Source organism: Physcomitrium patens, chromosome 3 (genome assembly GCF_059467195.1).
Source record: "Physcomitrium patens ecotype Gransden chromosome 3, ASM5946719v1, whole genome shotgun sequence".
Taxonomy (NCBI): Eukaryota; Viridiplantae; Streptophyta; class Bryopsida; order Funariales; family Funariaceae; genus Physcomitrium; species Physcomitrium patens.
The window spans coordinates 13,590,001-13,604,025 of NC_143412.1; positions in this window are offsets into that span (position 1 = coordinate 13,590,001).

Here is a 14,025-nt window from a genome sequence, read left to right on the forward strand (position 1 = left end):
CACTTGACATGTTTTTTTAATCTCTTAATTTTAATAAACATGTATTTCATTATTTTTAGAATTTTATTTTCAATATTAATTTTTTCATTTAACATTGAAAAAGGATGTGAGTGACATGTGGTGGATGGGGATTATGGCAGGAATATCAAAAATTATGATGGCATTAGCAATATCTTGTATTTGTACATAGTAAACCAATTAAAATTTTAATTGGTGTTGTAATCAACTAGTACTATTAATATAAAAAACGATTATAATTTTAAAATAAAATAAAATAAAATAAAATAAATATATATATATATATATATATATATTACACAACACCAATATTGAAGCTATACATATGTCAACTATATTTCTGTAATGGTTGGGGCAACAAGGATAAATTAAAGTATATAGTAGGAATAATGCTAGTGTACCCCTTACAATACCTTGTCCTAATGAATTGTTATAGTAGTACTATTCTTCTTGTAATTAGAAAAAAACCAACACATATAAAATTCTCAAACCAATGGCCAATTTTACATTAATGAAGAAGAACATTATATGTACAACTTGCACACACAATAAAATAAATAAATAAATAAACTAAACTAAACTAATGCTACTTCAAGTCATTTCATGTTCTCAGTTACTTGTGAAGTCCAATAGGTCAACCCTCCTAACCAGAACCCCTGCAAAGCATAACGTTGTCATTAGCATTACCCCATTTAATTAAAACTCCTAATCAGGACCCCCCTCAACGACGTCCAATGGATTCAATCCACGTGGCATATACCAGGAAGGACGGAATCTGGATAAAGGCAAAGGGTTCGGCCAATGAGAGACGATTTTCAGAACCTCTGGCGGCGATTGGAAGGGAGTCCTTGGCCACCACGTGTGCGAGGCGGATTCCCCCTCCTTCCTTCCACATCGAGACGGCAACTTATGACCCAAACTGACGCCCCATCCACAAAAGCACCGCCGGTAACGTCAGCCCCCCCCTTCGCTCTCTCTGTCTCTGTCTATTTGCGTTCAGCTGGCTTGATTGTGTATGAAAAGGCTCCCCCAGAACATGTGGCCTGTATTCTGGCCGGGCCGGGTGGGTCGAATGAATGGTGGAGATTTCCGGTGTGGCTATGGTGGAGGTTGGTTCATTAGCAAGGGCTGGATGGTCCAGAACAGGGCTCCATAATTCCACAGCTCTGCTTTTTGGAAGCCCAGTTCTGGCTCAGAATCGTCCTCCTCCTCATTGCCCCCTCGGCAAGCAAATTTAAGCCATTGTGTTCCCAGTTGTCAAATGGATGGAACCGTGAAACATAAAACAAAATAAAATAGGGAATCGTAGTCTTGCAGAATAACTTTGCAGTAATGATATCAGATTACGCTTTTTGAAAAAAAAGTAATATTGGAAAACAATAAGATTTCAATACATTGAACTCTTTCAAAGGTGCAATGTTCTGAATTGACTGAACTTGTTTCCATGCTTTGTCCTTTTTGACTAGACTTCTTTTCATTCAGTGGTTGAGAATATAAGTTCTTCAACCTATTGTCCTCAAAAACCCTTCCCTCAACACCATTGTTAGAAGGGAGGGAAAAAGGGAAAAATGTGGCTGTGTACTATTCTGCCAAAAATCACCTAAAAAATCAATGTATGTATTTAGTTTCTTCTGATATCTACTATCTGTTTTGGGGGGGTTGCTAACAACTGCTCTTTGATTCCAATCATTATCACACATGAAGAAAATACCAATGAAAAAAAGCATGGAACCCAAGCATGCACAGATCCAATTCTTTCCCTTACATGACAGCCAGAAATGGCCACCTTTGGCTTATATTGGGTGATGAGTGATGGATATCCCAATTTGCTAAATTACACCCTCTCAGACAAACTTATAAATCATCACATGTGGGAATAGGAACAGGATTAGCTGAACAAAGTTTTAATCTCTGTTACACAGCTGGCTCCACATCTACATACACAACCAGAGAGAGAGAGAGAGAGAGAGAGAGAGAGTTCTTGCTGTTCTCTTCCTCTTGCCTTTTTAATCACCATCAGGGTAAGATTATGCATGATAATGAAAAATGCTTAAAAAAAGTAAAGAAGTAAACATACTTGAAAACATTCTTCACTCTGGTTTGGCTTCCTAGAGCCATGTTGCTGGCTCACATGCTGTGATCCTCATTATGTAACCTGAGAGAAAAGGATGCAATGGCTGCATCCCAAACCACAAAAGCAAATTGTCAAAACTCCAGCCACTTACTCTTCAGGGTGTCACATGAAGTGTTGGGCTAGGACTACTTTACAAGTTGGGGGTTGTTAGGGGTTATGTTTGAGGGAGTTTTAGCCCAATGAGATGGGTTGTTTAGTTGTGCTACTTGTGTGCTTCAATACATACTTTCACAAAATCTCAGAGAGTTGTACCACATGATGGCAATTTGTGATAGCCCACCTTCTCTTTCTTGTCCCAAATCTTGTCCATTCTCATTTACTTAAATGCCAATTTGGAAGGGTGGGGAAAAGGAAAGAGGGAGGCAAATGTAGGGTGATGCCAGATGGGATGTATCCAGAATTGGCAAACTTGGCCCATCTGTCTGAGGTCTGAGGTGGCAGTTGGATAGGGCTCCTACTCTATTAATTCTCTCACCCAAAATCATCCCACCTATGCTGAGGTGTTTGAGGTAGTGTGCCATTGGCCCCATGAGGATTCAGCCATGTGGGCTGAGCTTTGCCTTTCATTAACCCTCATTGGCCCCTGTAAAATGTTGTTAAAGCTAGGATTTGAAAAAGCCTGTGAGAGTTGGAATAAGGCACACCCACACACTAGCTCATTGCAGTTCTTCTAGTTCTAGTGGGTCTGAGTTGTAGGGCTCTTGGATTTGGAGAATATATAATTGCTTGAGAATGGGTGAATTTTGGGTAAGGAACAGGTTGGAGACTATGATGGCAACCCATCATTGCCTGCAACAGTCTCATTGTATTTTATGCTTTATTGCTTGAATGTGGTCACTATTTGAAATTTCTTCTTGTGTGGTCAATGATATGGTTACATATGCCTGCTATTGACATACATACATGTGTATACATTCAAATGAAATGCCATCATTCAGCATGACTTTGCACAACACTATTACTCTGTCAAAAAAATTGTTTGATGGAATTCTGGTAGATGTCATTATGAATGATACAATCTAACATATTGAAATACAGTTTATTGTTTTATATGTATGTACTTTGAAGAGTGAACACATGTTTGTATATACATGTATATATATATATATATATATATATAGAGAGAGAGAGAGAGAGAGAGAGACTTACATGAATTAACAATGTTCAAGTCATTACTAAGTAACTTTCCTTGAATTTTACAAGAGCTGTATCTACTGTTGGTTTTGAGAAATGAACTGACATTGAAAACCAAAAGTGAAAATTTTAAATTAAAGCAAAAAAATCAACTGATCAATCAATCCAAACTCTGTGTGGTATTTGGGTGAATGAAATGACCCTAAAAGAACAATTGGACAAAAAAAAAATCAATCATTCAGCATCAACTGAATGGAGTGGAATCTTACAGTCAGATTATTCATTCAAATGACAAGAATTAAGGTTCACATTGAGAGTAAAGAAATAAGTGATACTAAATTAGATGAATTGGCATCAATAAATTGCTCTAAATTTATAGAGGGATAAAAGCAGTTCTAATACATCTCCGAGTTATGGGATGTGAAATTTTTAAATTTTAAAAACAATAATACATTTTTTTTGGGACCGTACATAAGCAAAACAAAGTTGGAATTGTGCCAACATTAGTAATGAACAAATTAATTACATTCTCAAGAAGGTGGGGATGTTGGAGTATTTTTATTTTATTTATTTTATTTTTCCAATGAAAAAACAATATTTTAAGAATTCTTTTTTCAATATTCGATCATTTCAGTCAAACATGAACATTCTTTATAGAAGCAGTTGCTTGTGGATTATGTAGATGCAAAGAAATGCCAAGTCCTTTGAAAATTAGAGGACAAATAAACTAACTAAAGGACTTACCATATACTATGGAAAGAATTACTTAAAACAAGGCAAGGTCATTTGGAAAGTAATCAAATATAAATTAGTTTTAGTCATTTAATTCTTATTAAATGAGACAAAACATGGATAACAAAGACAATTACACGATCTAATACAAATATGATCATTAAGTAGAACACCAGAGCTAGCTCTCCACACCAACTTAGTTACACAATTACCTAATGGAGACAGAGGAGCCACCTGAAAACATAAGGTAAATTAATGTGTGGTAATATGCTCCAAAGTTTGCCTCAATTCTTAGTTAGGATTTTAGATGCTAATGCACTATATTATTTACTTAACCCTTGTGATGGATTTACCACAGAGGTGTCCAAAAATTTATTTAAAAAAAAAAAAAAAAAAAAAAAACTCCAATCAACCAATCAATCAATCAATCCAGGAGGTACAATTAGGATTTATGGGTCTTATACCATGAATAACCCTAGCTTCATTGCACCATTGTTCAACATGGAAACTTTTACCAGAATGCTTCACACAAGGAGACAGACAAATGGCACGCAGACAGAGAGAAAGCGAGCCAGTATCACATTCTCAGTACGAGACTGAATCAACAGTCTACTGATATTTTACCACTGCGGTTGCCGTGTGTTTGAAGTGGACGTGCTGCTGAAATTTCAAGGAACTGGGTGACTTTGTCTGTAGCTCAAAATCAACACTGGAGGCCGCTGCCAAAAAGCCGAGAAGCAAAGGACACAGAAAGCAGCACTAGACGACTACAACATCAGCCGCAAGCAAGCAAGCCAGAAGAAGAAGAAGAAGAAGAGACCCTCGGATGAAACAACAGCCATCATGGAGCTTGTGATTCTGCAGCAATACCAAAACTTAAAACTTGCAAAACAAGAACACAGTAAGACGAAGTAGAAATAAAGGACTGTGTTTTCTCTTTAGAATAACACTCCAAGCACTGAGCGAAATCCACCGAATGTGGCGATCTATCTGAGCCATTCGCAACTCCCGACAATTCTCTACGACGGGTTCAAGTTATCGTGGTACTCCATCCAAAGGCACCGGGCACCCAGTAACTGCACACCGGAGGGAAGGAAGGAAGAAAAAAACATGTAAAAAGGACAAGAAAAAGGAAAGAGGAGGGAGGGGGTTCTGACTGCCAAGTCTCCAGGGGTTTCAAGTCAGGGACAAGACTAGAATGGCACGAAGTCGTTGTCCCCAGGGGATTCTTCTCGGGTGGTGGGTGGGGGTAGCAGCACATCCTTAAAAAAGAAAATTTGTCTTGCATTATAATCAGGTCTCTTTAAACTACGGCTTTCCCTGAAATACCTAATTTAGTTTATTGTAGGGTTGTAGCCAGGTTTTATTTTAGGTAAATTAAGAATGGATGAAATTCGTCTATAAAGTTGTCCAAAAACATCCATCATCTTCAAAGTTGACAAACTCTATTGAATTGTTTAGAACTCAAGATACTCTTGAGTGAAAAGTCTATGAGGTACTACCAACATATGTCCCTCTTCCACCCAATCATGGAAAAGTTGAATTTGATAGTATTTGTGTTAGGAAAAATAGAAATCAACCTACCACAATTTTTTTGAAGTTGTGGAAAATAGCCATTGCAATGAGCCCATTTGATGTGAAATATTGTTTGCAATCAAACCACTTGTCAATGACATCCTTGAAGGTCATCTTGTCACAATAGGTGCGCACCATGGCTCCATGGTCATTTTCAACATCATCAATGGATTGAGCATCCTATCCAATTGATTCTAATTACAACTTGTACTGATGGATGAAAATACACATCAAAGATGTTTGTAGTGCACACAAATCATTGAATAGTACTTTCAAAATATTTTTATTGCTGGCATCATTGTTACAATTGTGTTAGACAACAATAGATGAAATGCCATCAATAAGCTTAAGAATCAAGGTCATAATATTATAAACCACAACCACGGCCTCAATTGTGGATAATGAAGCCATGAGACTCATTACAAAGGTTTCTTAATCTTAAATAAAAGCCTCCATACTTATGAGAGTAATACACAAAGATCTACAAATGACCAGATTTGAGGCACTATGCAAACCTTGCACTTTGCAAAAATCCATCAAGGACAAAATCAAGCCTTTGAATTGGATTTTTTTTTTTTTAATTTAGAAAGGTGATCACTCCTTGCAAGTATGTCATGATAGTTGAGTTTACCTTCTCCATGTTGTCAAGTGTGAGTAGTACTATCTATCAAGAAATAAGAGAGATATATGCAAGTAGCTTCTTTGTAAGATACTCATCGCACATCCTTGCCACAAAAAACTAGTCAATTTTTTTATAGACGACCATTGTATATCCATAAATTTTGGATATGTACAATCCATCTTTTCAATGAGATTGTATTATTGGAAAAGATAAGACATAAGGCCCGTCAAGATATTGATGAACTGGTGTCAAGGACAAGAACTCGATGAAAAAACAATTCACACAAGTGAGCCTTCACTCCAAGAAAGGTAACAAAATATAAATAAATAAGTATGTATGTATATTGAAAGAGAAACTGGAATGGCTATTGCCAAAAGACAAAAAAACCAGAGACCCTTGAAACTAGACTGAAAGCAAGAAAGGAATTGATAAGAGTGAAGAAGGCTTCACTCTTGTCTCTATATATACTATCTAAGTAGGGGCTACATGGCGACATTCTATAGGACCTTCAATAAGTGTTGACTTTATAGGACACATGCCTTGACTTACAAGGCAAGTTTTTCTATGTGTAGGCCACATTGTTAGCTTGGTCTTTAAGCTAACAAAATGTGTGGCATATGGCCAACTTGTTGATTACGTTTCTAATCCAAAAAATCAATTAAAGACACCTATAAAGTCAAAGCAGCATCTATAAAGCTTCTAGGAAGCTTCCACACCAAATACTATAAAATTAACTTATTTTTATTTATTTTTACTTACTTCTACCTATTTATATATGTAATTACTGGCTTACATGAGTATGTCCATGACATTATCCCCCCTTCTAGGGATGAGATCCACGAGGAGTGGCCATCATATGTTGAAAAAATCTATGATGTGACAAATTGTATTCACCACATACTCTGATCTTTGTTCTCTTCGAAGATGATTGATAGGGCCTCTCAACCATCGGTAGTGTCCCATACCAAGGCAGAAAGACCACCCAATTATTTGATCATTGTTGAGGCCTTCATAACTTCCTTTGAATAGAACATTTGCAATACCATCAGAAGTTGTTCCTATCTCTAGTAAAATCACCAAACATTGGGAGTCCCTTCCCAAGTCGTGATACCAAACACGTTGTATCTTACCATCTATTCGAGGAAGAACATGTTGTTCTTGAAGATCTTCATTTCAATTACGTCATCTTAAAGGTTGTGACAATCGTAATGTCTTGTCCGGCAGGTCAGCAAATGAAGGCTATTGAGTCAAATCCGCTAATAGTTGATTCTCCATCTCTTGAGCATCACAACTACAAAGAAGCTATAAACAAAGATTGAAAGTAGAATGTTATCTTGCCTAGATGTTGTTTCTTTTATAAAGAAGGTTTTTATCTTGATTTTGATAGATGTCATCGATGAAAAGCCTCCATTATCTTTGTTGCATTTACAAGATTCTTTATTGGCTCCCATGTGCATTCACTAATATCATATCCATGTCAATGGATAAGATATTCTAATTTATTTTGATGCCGCCTTGAATCTAAGACTTCTTCTACTTCAAATTCTTTATTATTGTCTACTTCTATAAGAGGAGGTGGAGCTTGTCATCTTCTTGGTATGTCCACTGTCTTGTATGGTTCAAGAAGAGACATGTGGAATATTGGATGGATTTTCATTGACTCCGATAGATGTAAATGATATGCGACTGGATTGATTTGTACAGAATTAGAAAATGGTCCTAGCCTTTGATAGTCCAACTTATCATAAGGACAAGTGGTCTTGATATTGCGATGAAGTAGCCATACCTTATCACCGAAGTGGAATGGTGGTTATTTCTTTCGATAGACATTTGCATTGATCTTTTGTTGTTCTTGAGCTTCTTTTAACTATGCCTTCATTGTTGCATGTAGCTCTGACAAATGAATCGCCAAATCTCTCGCATCAGGATTATCAACTTTTAAAAAGTCAAAAGTATCAAGTCATGGATGATAACCATAATTAGCAAAGAAAGGTATTTGTTTTGTAGAAGAATGTATCGTATTATTGTAAACAAACTCTGTTAATGGCAAAAGAGTTATCCAATCATCTTGTTGGTAGTTAATGATACATCTTAAATATTGCTCCAAAACTTAATTAACATGCTCTGTTTGTCCATCAATTTGAGGATGGAATGCTAAAGATAGTTTTATATCTACTTTTAGAATCTTGAAAAGAGTCCGCCAAAATCTTGATACAAATTGAGTTTCCCTATCTGATATAATATCCTTGGGTAATTGTTAGGGACATAGTCCTTAGAACCTTCTAGAGACAAGTTTCTAGAACCTTCTAGAAGCAAGTCTCTGGAACCTTCTAGAAGCTTCTTAGTTGGTAGAAGATGTCAGGGACATAGTCCTTAGAACCTTCTAGACATAAGTTTCTAGAACCTTCTAGAAGCAAGTCTTTGGAACCTTCTAAAAGCTTCCTAGTTGGTAGAAGTTGCTTTAGAAGCTTCTTAAACATGAGTATATATTGGAATCGAGGCTGAAGAGTTCTTCAGTCTCGACAACACATCTCTTGGAGCTCTAGCTCACTTCTCTGGTATTGTTCTTGTATTCATCTGATTAATTTAGTTCTTGCCAGTTCTTCTTGAACTTCTTGTTAGATCTCGAGTCTGTATTTTTGTGTCTGTGATAGTTTGTCGAGACTTCACTCACCTCAGATATCAAAGCTAGTTTTTTCTTTGTTAAAGTATGGATTATCCCTCTACTTGGAAGTGTACTAGTATTTTAGAGATTACAAATTACCCTCCTCTAAACTGATACTTCTTTTGTTACAATATTGGAGTCTTATTCTTCTTGGAGAGAGTGGATTACCCTTTTTCTTGAAGCTCTTAAGGCATTTTAGAAGTTGCGGAGTACCCTCCTCTAAACCAATATTGTCTTCTTATAGAGTAATTTCTGTCTTTCTCTTAGAATGGCCGGAGGCCAAGACATTAGTATGACGAAAAGTTTGGAGTCCAAGTTGGATGCCATCATGAATGCCCTCGCTACATTATCACAAAGAACTGCAGAGATTGAAGGAGTCGTGGCAAGGCTTCATAATGATGGAGCATCTAGGATGGCACAATCTAGGTTGTATCAGCCTCAAACTTTTGCTTTGGAGAAGCAACTTTGCCTCAGGTTCGACAAGCACCACTGGTTCTACAACATAAGGAGCCCCGAGTTAGCCTTTCGGACAAGTTCGATGGTACGCGTTCCAAGTTTCGAGGATTCATCAATCAAATCATGTTGATAATAGTTTTACAGCCCGAACGCTATCCAACGGAGGAATCACGTGTTGGGCTTGTTGGAACCTTACTTACAGGGCAAGCTCTATCATAGTTTGCTCCTTTGTTTGAGAAACGATTGTCCTCACTGAACAACTTTGAAAACTTTTTGGAGGCGTTTGCGGAAGCATTTGGTGAACACGACAAGGTTCGATGGGCTACAACAAAGATCTGGTCACTACGAGAAGGGATGCGTTCTACATCAGTCTATGCATCGGACTTCAGGCAATTAGCTTGCGACATCAATTGGGACGAAGAAGCGTTGATGAGTCAATTCTATTGAGGTTTAAGGGACGATGTAAAGGATTTGCTGTTAACTCTTCCTGATCTGCAAATGCTCGACAAAGCTATTAGCCAAGTTATGAAGTGCGATAATCACCTATTCCAACGCCGCCAAGATCAACGTTCAAGACAACATACGGTTTGTCATGCCCTAACTATGTTGGCAAGCAGCGTGAATTCACATTCAGAGGTAGAAGACATGTAAATTGATGTAGTACGTGTCAAATCCCTTAACCTAGAAGAAAAAAAGCGGCGCATGGAGGAAGGTCTATGCTTGTATTGCGGTGAAGAAGGCCACAAAGTTGAAAACTGCCCCAAGAAGCTAAATCGATGTATTGTCAAGACTAGGGGTGCATTTGTTCAGGAAAATGAGGATTCCCAGCCACAATATGAACCGTGCGGCTGGACACTGAAATATTGCAACAACAACTAGGTTCCTTTCTTTCCGCTCAACTTGCCCTTTGCTTTACAATCCCTTTGCTTATTGGCCCTCAGAAACTGAGAACCTTAGCATTATTAGATTCAGGAGCATCTGCTTGTTTCTTAGACGAAGAATTTACAAAACGTCATAAGATCCCTTTATTACAAAAATCCAAACCTGTTCATGTTGAGGTCATAGATGGGCGACCTTTATTGTTTGGTAGTATCACTCATGAATCAGAACCTATAGAAGTGATGTTTAAGGGCCATAGTAGTTATATTATTTTTAATATTATTAGAACCCCATCAAATCCTGTTATTCTTGGTCTTTCTTGGTTAGAAAAGCATAACTCATCTATAGATTGGAGGTCGCGAAAGATGACCTTTCTCACAAAACCACCCAAGAGCAAGCCTAGTAGAAAACCTCAAATAGAGAAATCTTTATTCATTGGAGCAAGAGCATTTATAAGATCGTCCAAGGAAGGCACAATGTTTGTCATTTATGCGGCTCCAACTACCGGGGAGAAGATCTCAACAGCAAGTATACCTAAGCAATATAAGGATTTTAAAGACGTGTTTCAAAAGAAGAATGCCAACATGCTACCGGAACACCGACCATATGATTGCGCCATGGACTTACAGGAAAGAGTACAACCACCTTTTGGCCCAATCTACAATCTATCGCAGATGGAGTTGGCGGAATTGCGAAAGTACATCGACGAGAATCTAGCCAAGAACTTCATCCGTCATTCAAAATCGTCAGTTGGAGCACCCATCTTATTTGTGAAGAAGAAAGATGGCTCGTTGCGGATGTGCATGGACTATCGAGGCCTCAACAAGGTAATAAAGAAGAATCGTTATCCGTTATCCTTGATTTCTGGTTTCTTAGAACAACTTGGAAGTGTAAAGATCTTTACAAAAATTGAAGTCTTCCATTCATCTCCTTCTTTGATGCATACAAGATTGTATGCTCCCCGGAGATCTATTTTTGTATAGATCTTAGCTTGATTTAGCTGATCAAGAAGTCCAGATATTAAAGGTAGTGGATACTTGTTCATGATGGTAATCTTGTTGAGTCCTCGATAATCAACACACATCCACAATGATCCATCTTTTTTCTTCACAAATAGAATTGGAGTTCCTGTCGAAGATTTAGAATGGCGTATGAAATTCTTAGGTAGATCTTCTTCAATATACTCTCTGAGTTCAGTCAACTCATTTTGTGATAAACTGTAGATTGGTCCGAATGGCGATTATGTTCCTTCTTGAAGGTCAATTGAGCTATCATAGGGATGATGTTTCAAGAGTGTATCTACATTCTTTTTTTCAAATACATCTTGAAATTCTTGATATTGGCTTGGAATGCCACATAAAGTCTTTGCACCATTAGAAACGGATGTGGCATAAATAATATATGGTGATTCTTTCATAGCAGCATGCAAGAAAGCTTTTGTACCTATAAACACGGGTTTAATTGAATTGGACTTATGACTCTCTACTTGATTAACTACATTGTTAGTTATACTTTTAGAGAAAGTAAGAGTTTGGAAAATCCAATCTATTTGAAGGTTGTATTTTTTTAAGCACGATAAACCTAAAATGACTGGATTAGAGGGAGATCTAATGATATTAAATACTACAAAACTATTATGACCATTGATTATTACTTCTATAGGAAGGATTTCGTGAGTAATATCTCTAGAAGACAATAGACGACCATCTATGACTTCTACATGAACATGTTTAGTTTTCTTTACTAAAAATATGCTATGTCTTTTAGTAAATTCTTCATCTAAGAAACATGCTAAGGCTCCTGAATCTAACAAGGTAGAGGTTTTGTAATGTTTAGGTCCTAAAATAACATTTAATGTAAAACAAGGAGAAGGCTCTAAGGAGATAATAGGACCTTTACTAGATGTTGTGCAAGATTTTAGCTGCACGATTCCTATTGTAGCTGGACAAACTCGTTTTTTGACATATTGTCTTCTTTGACAGTCATACTCCTCATTTTGTGGTTGTGTCATTTCTTTGGACAATGTTGAGTAGTGTGTTTTGATTCTCTACAATACAAACATAATCCTTCTTGACCATGACAAGTCTTTTCTTGCTCAGTAAGAGATTTGAAACATATTGCATTAAATTGCATATCCTCTACTTCCGAATGTATGTGTTGAAGAAGTGTTGGTGTTGCCATTGAATTATAGTAACGTTGAGGTCTACTTGTATGGTTCTCAGATCGAAATTCAAAAAGGCGATTGTCGCACTTCACAACAAAGTCAATTGATTGACTCAATGTTTGAGGATTAGATAAGTTGAGCATTAATTTTTTTACCTCATATTGTAATCCGTAGAGAAATTGGCTAATAAATGTAGCATCATCCTACTTGATATCAATTGTAAGTTATCAAAATTGTGAAGCATACAACGTTACTGATCGATTGCCTTGTCGTAAAATACGGATCTTATTGGTTGCAACAAGAATTACATCATGTTCTCCATACATGGATCAAAACTCTGTCAGAAAAGCCTCTAGATTATCCAATATTGGATCTTGTCGTTCAAAAAAAGATGAAAACCACGATAGTATTGAATCTGAAAGAAGCATACTAATGAATCTAATTTGCGATCCTGGAGTTGGATAGCTTTGGGGTTGAAGTTCAATCACAAGTTACACTTGATTGATAAATCCTTGAAACTTGGATCTAGTGCCATAAAACTTCTCGGGTATGGCGATTCTTGGTTCTCTAACATTGGAAGGGTGTTCCACCATAGGAGAAAGGACATGATTTGGTGCAGATGTTGAAGCAGCTCCAACTATTTCTATATCTTCACTTCCTGCCAATCTTGTTACTCCTTGTGGTCGTAAATTGAGTTGATGCATCGCAAGCATTAACTCCCTCAATTGTTCTTCTATTTGTGCCATTGCACCCTTAATTTCAACAAGTTTTGCCATGATAACACTTAGAAAAGAGAAGATGTCTAATATTGCTTAAGACAAATAGAAGAGAGGACTTAAGAACAAAGAAAATACTAAAGACAATATCAGTTTAGAAGAGGGTAATCCGCAACTTCTAATACGCTTATATCTTAATAAGAAAAAGGGATAATCCACTCTTAATCAAGATTAGACAAAGCTCTGATATTGTAGGTGTATTCTTGTCAATCTGTCAAGGATAAGAATTTGATGAAAAATTAATTCAGACAAGTGAGCCTTCACTTAAAGAAAGGTAACAAAATATAAATAAACAAGTATGTATATTGAAAGAGAAACTGGAATGGCTATTGCCAAAAGACAAGAAAACTAGAGACCCTTGAAACTAGACTAGAAGCAAGAAAGGAGTTGATAAGAGTGAAGAAGCCTTCACTCTTGTCTCTATATATACTATCTAACTAAGGGCTATATGGTGACGTTCTATAGGACCTCTAATAAGTGTTGACTTTATAGGACACATGCCTTGACTTACAAGGCAAGTTTTTCTACGTGTAGACCACATTGTTAACTTGGTCTTCAAGCTAACAACATGTGTGGCACATGGCCAATTTGTTGACTACGTTTCTAATCTAAAAAGTCAATTAAAGACACCTATAAAGTCAAAGTAATATTTATGAAGCTTCTAGGAAGCTTCTATATCAAATACTATAAAATTAATTTATTTTTATCTATTTTTACTTATTTCTACCTATTTATATATGTAATTACTGGCTTACGTGAGTATATCCATGACAATTGGTTGTTATTTAATTTAATGTATTTGGCTTAGACTGTAAGATTAAGTTGGTATAGATCACATCATATTTGCTCAATTCCATCATTAGTCGCTTC